This window comes from Triticum urartu, chromosome 2A, assembly GCF_056163025.1.
Source record: "Triticum urartu cultivar PI428250 chromosome 2A, HENAU_Tu73, whole genome shotgun sequence".
Taxonomy (NCBI): domain Eukaryota; kingdom Viridiplantae; phylum Streptophyta; class Magnoliopsida; order Poales; family Poaceae; genus Triticum; species Triticum urartu.
The window spans coordinates 267,114,983-267,123,261 of NC_141874.1; positions in this window are offsets into that span (position 1 = coordinate 267,114,983).

Below are 8,279 nucleotides of genomic sequence, written 5' to 3' on the forward strand. Positions count from 1 at the left end.
TTGCTTTCAAGCCTCCCAAATTGCCATGTCAAACCTCTAACCCACCTTGTCCTAGCAAACCGTTGATTGGCTATGTTACCGCTTTGCTCGGCCCCTCTTATAGCGTTGCTAGTTGCAGGTGAAGATTGAAGGCCGTTCCTTGTTGGAACATTTATTTACTTGTTGGGTTATCATTATATTGCCTTGTTATCTTAATGCATCTATATAATTGGTAAAGGGTGGAAGGCTCAGCCTCTCGCCTAGTGTTTTGTTCCACTCTTGCCGCCCTAGCTTCCGTCATATCGGTGTTATGTTCCCAGATTTTGCGTTCCTTACGCGGTTGGGTTATAATGGGAACCCCTTGATAGTTCGCCTTGATTAAAGGTTTTCCAGCAATACCCAACCTTGGTTTTACCATTTGCCTCCTAGCCTCTTTTTCCCTTGGGTTTCTGGAGCCCGAGGGTCATCTTATTTTAGCCCCCCTCCGGGCCAGTGCTCCTCTGAGTGTTGGTCCAACCGAGCGATGTCCAGGGCTACCAGGGGCAACTCTGGGCTGGCCTACTCGACGTCTTGCTCATCTGAGTGTGCCCTAAGAACGAGATATGTGCAGCTCCTATCGGGATTTGTCGGCACATTCGGGCGGTGCTGCTGGTTTTGTTTTAACCTGTCGAAGTGTCTTGAAGAACCGAGATACCGAGTCTAATCGGAACGTCTTGGGAGGAGGTATATTCCTTCGTTGACCGTGAGAGCTTGTCATGGGCTAAGTTGGGACTCCCCTGCAGGGATTTGAACTTTTGAAAGCCGTGCTCGCGGTTATGGGCAGATGGGAATTTGTTAATGTCCGGTTGTAGATAACTTGAACCTTAACTTAATTAAAATGAATCAACAGAGTGTGTTATCGTGATGGCCTCTTCTCGGCGGAGTCTGGGAAGTGGACACGGTGTTGGAGTAATGCTTGCGCAGGTTGTTCTCTAGTTTTCTCGCTCGCGCTTTGCCTCCTCTTCTCGCTCTCTTTTGCGAACAGGATAGCCACCATATTTGCTAGTCGCTTGCTGTAGCTCCACATATTTTTACCTTGCCTTACATATAAGCTTAAATAGTCTTGATCGCGAGGGTGCGAGACTGCTGAGTCCCTGTGGCTCACAGATTACTATTACACCAGATGCAGGGCCTGATGATTCCGCTCCAGGTGACGCGCTTGAGCTCAAGTGGGAGTTCGACGAGGACTCTCAATGTTACTATGTTTCCTTTCCTGATGATCAGTAGTGGTGCCCAGTTGGGGGTGATCGGGACCGTGTCGCATGTTGGGTTATCTTTTATTTTGGCGCCGTAGTCGGGCCATGAGTATTTGGTTGGTGTAATGTTATTTATGTACTTGATTGACGTGGCGAGTGTAAGCCAACTATGTTATCTCCCCTTTATGATTTATATTACATGGGATGTTGTGAAGATTGCCTAACTTGCGACATATGCCTTCAATGCGATTATGCCTCTAAGTCGTGCCTCGACACGTGGGAGATATAGTCGCATCGAGGGTGTTACACAAATGGTGGCTGCCATCTTTGGTAAACCGTTCGACTTTAATTTTGTGTGCTTTTTACTGATCCGGAGTATAAGCCGCCAGCTAACTTTGTGTATAAAATATGTGCAGACCCATGAAGCAAAAATCTGAGCCAAGATCCTTTGATTAAACTGAAGGCAGTGTATACTTTGGTAGAACAACTGTATATTGGCGCACAGCGGGCACTTGCCGCCATCCCTCCTGCCAATCAAGGACCCAACCGGCTCAGCGACGTCCTGAAGAAACTGTCAATCCTGCCTGCCAGATTTCATGAAGTGAAACGCTCCTGTGCGCGAGCCGGTGCTTTGACTGCCCTGGGCCGCTCCAAGGCTTGGGTGCCAGACCTAGACCCGGTAGACGTGGCCAGAGGCTATCCCATCGTGAAGGAAGACGAATCTCCCTTTGAGCAGGATGACTTCATGGCTTGCGTGCGCGGAGTACGGCCTCAGGCAACTACCCTTGGAGATGATACGAATATTGACAAATATCAGCCGGGTTTTGATAGTGAGAATAAGAAGATGGCCACTCCCTCGTACAAGGTAACAGATTTGATCCCACCGGTAAGAGAAGACACATTTGCCCCGAAAGTTGACCCGGTCGGCCTGATCGACGATGAGGCCGAATTCGTCGCCGTGAATGGTTTTGATTGGTAAAAACCCAACTTCCAGCCAACAGAAGGTGGTGAACCGGCGAGGGAGGAACAATGATCATCTTCGTGGGCTTATAAAGCCTTGTAATAGCTTAGCTGTGAAAACACTGTATGCTTTGCTTATGCCATCGCCCATAAAACACTTCTATGTGAGTCTGTGTTTCCTGATGCCAATGTATGCATCATATTTAATGTTTGTTTCTGCAACATTTGAACTCTGTTCCTGTAGATACAAAGAAAAGACTGGCTTGGCGGCTTAGAACCAAACGGGTTAAAACACCCGGTTTATAGCCAATATGTTTACCACAATAGGAACCAGAAACAGATATAAACAAAGGACAACGGCTGAGACTAACTCGTTTAGTTAATGCAGCAGGTAATTGCGTATAAGTAATAACCATACCTTGTACCTTTTGATCCATAGACCGCCGGCTTGAATAACCCGGGTGATGAATTTGATAATTCAAACTTTATGAGAAGTCAATGCTTTTGAATACTCAATGATCATTATACCTTGGTAGCTGTGTTGGAACAAGACCAGGCTAATTATTTGTAATATTGAGACAACAAAAAACTTAAAGGCAAACAATAGATAATAAATATAATTTAACCTTGTATTCAAAAGGTTTGGGGCTTCTGATTCGAATACGGTCAGTAAACCGGACCAAAGGGGTTAAGCTAAGGTTCGAATACGACCATATAGCCCCCAGTGGTTTTGGCGTTGCGCCAATCAAGAGGGTACCGATAGCTATGTTCTCTTTGGTTCGAATACGACCTATGTTTGAACAGGAAGCCCCAAATGATCTTGAGAGGTTTTTAACGATCCTGATTTGAATACGATCCAAGTCGGACCCAAAAGGGGTTAAGCTATGACTCGGATACGATCAAGAAGCCCCCAAGTGAGTTTGGCCTTGAGCCGATCAAGAGGGTTATGACAGCTATGTTCTCTTTGGTTCGAATATGACCTATGTTTGAACGGGAAGCCCCCAAGTGACCATGATAATTGCAGCTAGATTCGAATATGATCATAAGCCGGACCAAAAAGGTTAGACTTGATTCAAATATGATCAGCTCCTTAATAGTCATTTGAGAATAAGAAATCACAAAGATGCATAATCTTTGAAAAGAAAAGAGACCGATGGTCTTACATTATTACTTATCATAGTATATACAATGTTAAAGTATGTACATGATGAGAGTCGGTAGCTCAGGTGTAGTATGCCCGAAGTTGAGCAATGTGCCACGGCCGGTGGGTCTCCTCCTCCGACTTACATGAATCTTTGTGTTCTCGAACGTCAATGAGGTAATACAACCCGTTGTTTAAGTTCTTGCTGACTACGAATGGTCCTTCCCAAGGTGGGGATAGCTTGTGTGCATCTGATAGATCCTGGATGAGCCGGAGCACCAGGTCGCCTTCTTGAAAAGTCCTGGATTTGACCCCGCTGCTGTGATAACGGCGCAGGTCCTGTTGATAAATTGCTGACCGAGCCGCTGCTAAGTCTCTTTCTTCATCCAACAAGTCAAGTGCATCTTGTCTGGCTTGTTCATTATTAGCTTCAACATAAGCCGCCACACGAGGCGAGTCATGACGGATGTCACTAGGCAACACTACTTCTGCTCCATAAACCATGAAGAAAGGTGTATAACCTATAGACCTCTTAGGTGTGGTGTTGATACTCCACAACACCGAGGGTAATTCCTCTACCCAACAACCCGACGTTCGCTGTCAGGGAACCATAATACGGGGTTTGAGAGCTTTCAAAATTTCTTATTGGCTCTCTTAGCTTGACCATTGGATTGAGGATGAGCTACAAAAGAAACATCAAGCCGGATGTGCTCGCGTTGACAAAACTCCTCCATAGCCCCTTGGGATAGATTAGTGCCATTGTCAGTGATAATGTGGTGTGGAAAACCAAAACGGAAGATCACCTTTTTCATGAACTGAACCGCTGTGGCCGCGTCACACTTACTCACTGGCTCCGCCTCAACACACTAAGAGATGTGTCCGTCGTGCAAATGGGCAAGAGATGTGTCTTTTTATCCTTAGACCTTTTGAAAGGTCCCACCATGTCAAGCCCCCAGACCGCAAATGGCAAAGTGATTGGAATCATCCGGAGCTCCTGAGCCAGCACATGCGCTCGTCGTGCAAACTTTTGACATCCATCACATCTGCTGACCAGATCTTCTGCATCAGCGTGAGCCGTCAACCAGTAAAAACCGTGACGAAAAGCCTTGGCCACCAGAGATTTTGACCCGGCGTGATGACCACAATCGCCTTCATGGATGTCACGAAGGATTTCTTGACCTTCTTCGGGGGAAACACACCGCTGAAACACTCTGGAAGCGCTGCGATGGTATAATTCTCCATCCGAAATCGTCATTGACTTAGACCGCCGGGTTAGCTGTCGAGCAAGCGTCTCATCCGCTGGTAACTCTCCTCGGGTCATGTAGGCCAAGAACGGCACTTTCCAATATGGAATGACATGAAGAGCCGCCACCAATTGCACCTCCGGGTCAGGAACAACTAAATCTTCTTCTGTGGGCAAGTTGACAGAGGGGTTATGCAAAACATCCAAAAAGGTGTTAGGTGGTACCGGCTTACGCTGAGACCCCAACCGGCTTAAGGCATCAGCTGCTTCATTCTTTCGACGGTCAATGTGCTCCACCTGACAACCTTTAAAATGCACTGCAACAGCATCAACCTCCCAGCGATAAGCCGCCATGAGAGGGTCCTTGGAATCCCACTTGCCTGATACCTGTTGAGCCACTAGATCTGAGTCGCCAAGACATCTGACCCGACTCAAACTCATTTCCTTTGCCACTCGAAGACCATGGAGCAAGGCTTCATACTCTGCTGCGTTGTTAGTGCAAGAAAACATCAACCATAGCACATAACAAAATTTGTCACCTCGCGGAGAGGTTAACACAACTCCAGCCCCCGAACCTTCCAACTGTCTGGACCCATCAAAATGAATAGTCCAATACGTGTTGTCTGGTTTCCCTTCTGGCATCTGCATCTGTGTCCAGTCATTAATGAAGTCAACCAGTGCTTGAGATTTGATCGCAGTACGTGGCACATACTTCAACCCATGAGACCCAAGCTCAATTGCCCATTTGTCGACTCGCCTAGTGGCTTCTCTGTTTTGAATGATGTCTCCAAAAGGAGCAGAGCTAACCACGGTGATTGGATGTCCCTGAAAATAATTCTTAAGCTTCTGGCTTGCCATGAACACCCCATATACGAGCTTTTTCCAATGTGGATATCGTTGCTTGGATTCAATTAGCACCTCACTAGCGTAATAAACCGGCCGTTGAACTAGATGCTCCTTGCCAGCCTCCTTGCGCTCTACCACAATAGCCACACTAACAGCTCGTGAGTTAGCAACCACGTATAATAGCAGCGGCTCTTTCTCAACTGGAGCAGCTAGGACCGGTGGCTCAGCAAGCTGTGTCTTCAAATCTTCAAAAGCAGAGTTTGCAGCATCGCTCCTAACAAAATCATCTGTTTTCTTCATCATCTGATACAGAGGCATTGCCTTCTCCCCTAACCGGCTTATGAACCGGCTCAAAGTAGCAACACGGCCCGCCAGTCATTGAACATCATTGATGCATGTTGGCTTGGCCAGGGATGTAATTGCTTTGATTTTCTCCGGGTTAGCCTCAATACCTCGTTTAGACAACAAAAAATCCAAGAGCTTGCCGGGTGGGACTCCAAAAACACACTTGGCCGGGTTAAGCATCATTTTATAGACCCGGAGATTATTGAAAGTCTCTTTCAGATCTGTGACCAAGGTTTCCTCTTTCTTGGATTTTACCACTATATCATCCACATAAGCATGAACATTACGCCCAATTTGATTTTTTTAGGAAAACTCGCAAAGCTTTTTATTAACCCGTCATAATGTTTACAGGGACGAAACTAAGCTCTCCAGTGTGGCCTAACCAAACATGGCGACCGGTCCCTAGAGTTAAGGAATGCTTTGCAAGCTTGTGGGCCTTGACATTCGAGGTTCTAAACTCAAGAAAGAAAATACAAGAATTGAAATCTCTAGACGTGTGATTAATCTCCATCACCACTGCCCCATATTCAGATGAGTTACCTTTCCCAATTGCCTCCACCGCGGCTTTGCAATCTGATGCAATCGACACCTTTTGGATGTACAGATCATTAGCTTGAGCTAAGGCTTCTCGGATGCCAAGAACCTCAAGCACCTCCAGATCCTCAATGCTCCCAAACACAATAGCTGACGCTCCTTGGAAGATTCCTATTTCATCCCGGCAAATCGCCCCAACCGCACCAAAACGGCCCGACCTTGAAACCGCGACATCCGAGTTAATCTTTGCATGATCCTCTGGGGTGGTAGCCAGCCCCTAGTTCGAACTGGAGTTGACTCTCGAGCAGCAGGCGGTGGAGAGGCAATGCACTCCAGGTCAGCCAAGAATCTATTTATGAATGCATGTGTTGCAAAGGGTGTCTGCAAGATTCCCCCGTGGATAACTTTACGACGTGCATACCAGATGGCCCATAGGGTGGTGATGAGAATGGCGAATTCCTTCTGTGAGATTGAGTCGCTCATGGCAAATAACCAGGCCTTTGCGTCTTCATCTTTATTCATACACATGTGTTGAACTAGCTCCTCGTTTGACAGTGCCCACACGCTCCGAGATAAAGTGCAATCCAACAAGGAGTGTTGCTAGCTATCTTCCATACCGCAGATGGCACAAACATGAGAGTCTGACATGTTTCGTCGGTGTAGCACATCATTTGTTGGAATGGAATGCTGTGCCAACCGCCATGTGAACACCTTAAGCTTGGAAGGAACCTGAAGTATCCAGACCGACGTCCAGCCCCGCCGCTCGCCCTTGAAATTTGAGGTATCGTCGCTTCCCACTAACCATGCTTATCTTCCTCTTTTGACTCTGCTAAGTAAGTATATGCTGATCTTACTGAGAAAATGCCCTTAGTGTCCCCGGCCCAAGCCCAAAAATCATCAATTTGCCTGGTACATAGTGGGATCTTCAGGACTGATTCAGCATCTAGAGGAGTGAACACTTGGCATACTAGCTCCTCGTTCCAGCTTGTCGTTGTTGCGTCGATTAGCTCAGACACAAGTTGCGGTGGGTTGTCAACCATGGCTCTGATCGGTCGATATAAAAGATCCTGATGTATCCAATTCTCTGTCCATATATGTGTTGTGGTTCCATCACCTATTCTGCGCACAATGCCAAGTCGCATGATATCTCGACAATCTAGGACAGCTCGCCAAATCTATGAAGGATGGTGGCCCAGCTCTGCCTCTAGGATTGTAGTATCAGGAAAATAAACAGCCTTCAATAGTCTCGCACTGAGGGAGTTGGGCTCATTCAACAATCTCCATGATTGTCTTGCTAATAAAGCAAGATTAAAAAGTTCCATGTCTCTAAAGCCCAAACCCCCCAGATTTTTTGGCCGTGTGTTAACGTCCCATGACACCCAACAGGGCCTTCTTTTCCCTTGCTTGCTTCCCCACCAAAACTGTCTTATGATCGAGGTGATACTTTCACATAAGCCTCTTGGAAGTCTGAAACAAGACATTGAAAAACAGGTATGGATTGTGCTACTGATTTGATGAGAACCTCTTTCCCGGCAGCTGACAGAAGTTTCTCCATCCAACCCTTGATCTTCTCCCAGATCCCGTCCCTCAGATATTTAAAAGTGCCATTCTTCGACTGCCCCACTTCTGTTGGCAAGCCCAAGTATTTCTCACTAAGGGACTCGTTCAGCACATTTAAACAGTTTTTCACCTCCTGCTTGAGAGCATCAGGGCACCCTTTACTGAAGAAAATTGATGACTTATCATGATTCACTCGCTGTCCTGATGCCGCACAATAAACATCCAACAGGTTTGAAACTAGATTTGCACCCTCAATGCTAGACTTGAAAAGCAGCAGGCTGTCATATGCAAACAATAGGTGGTTAATAGCTGGAGCTGTGGGGGCCACCTTGATTTCGAGCAAAGACGACTGTGAACTAGATTTTAATAGGCACGAAAGGCCCTCTGCTGCAAGTAAGAATAGATAAGGGGAAATAGGATCTCCCTGTCAAATTCC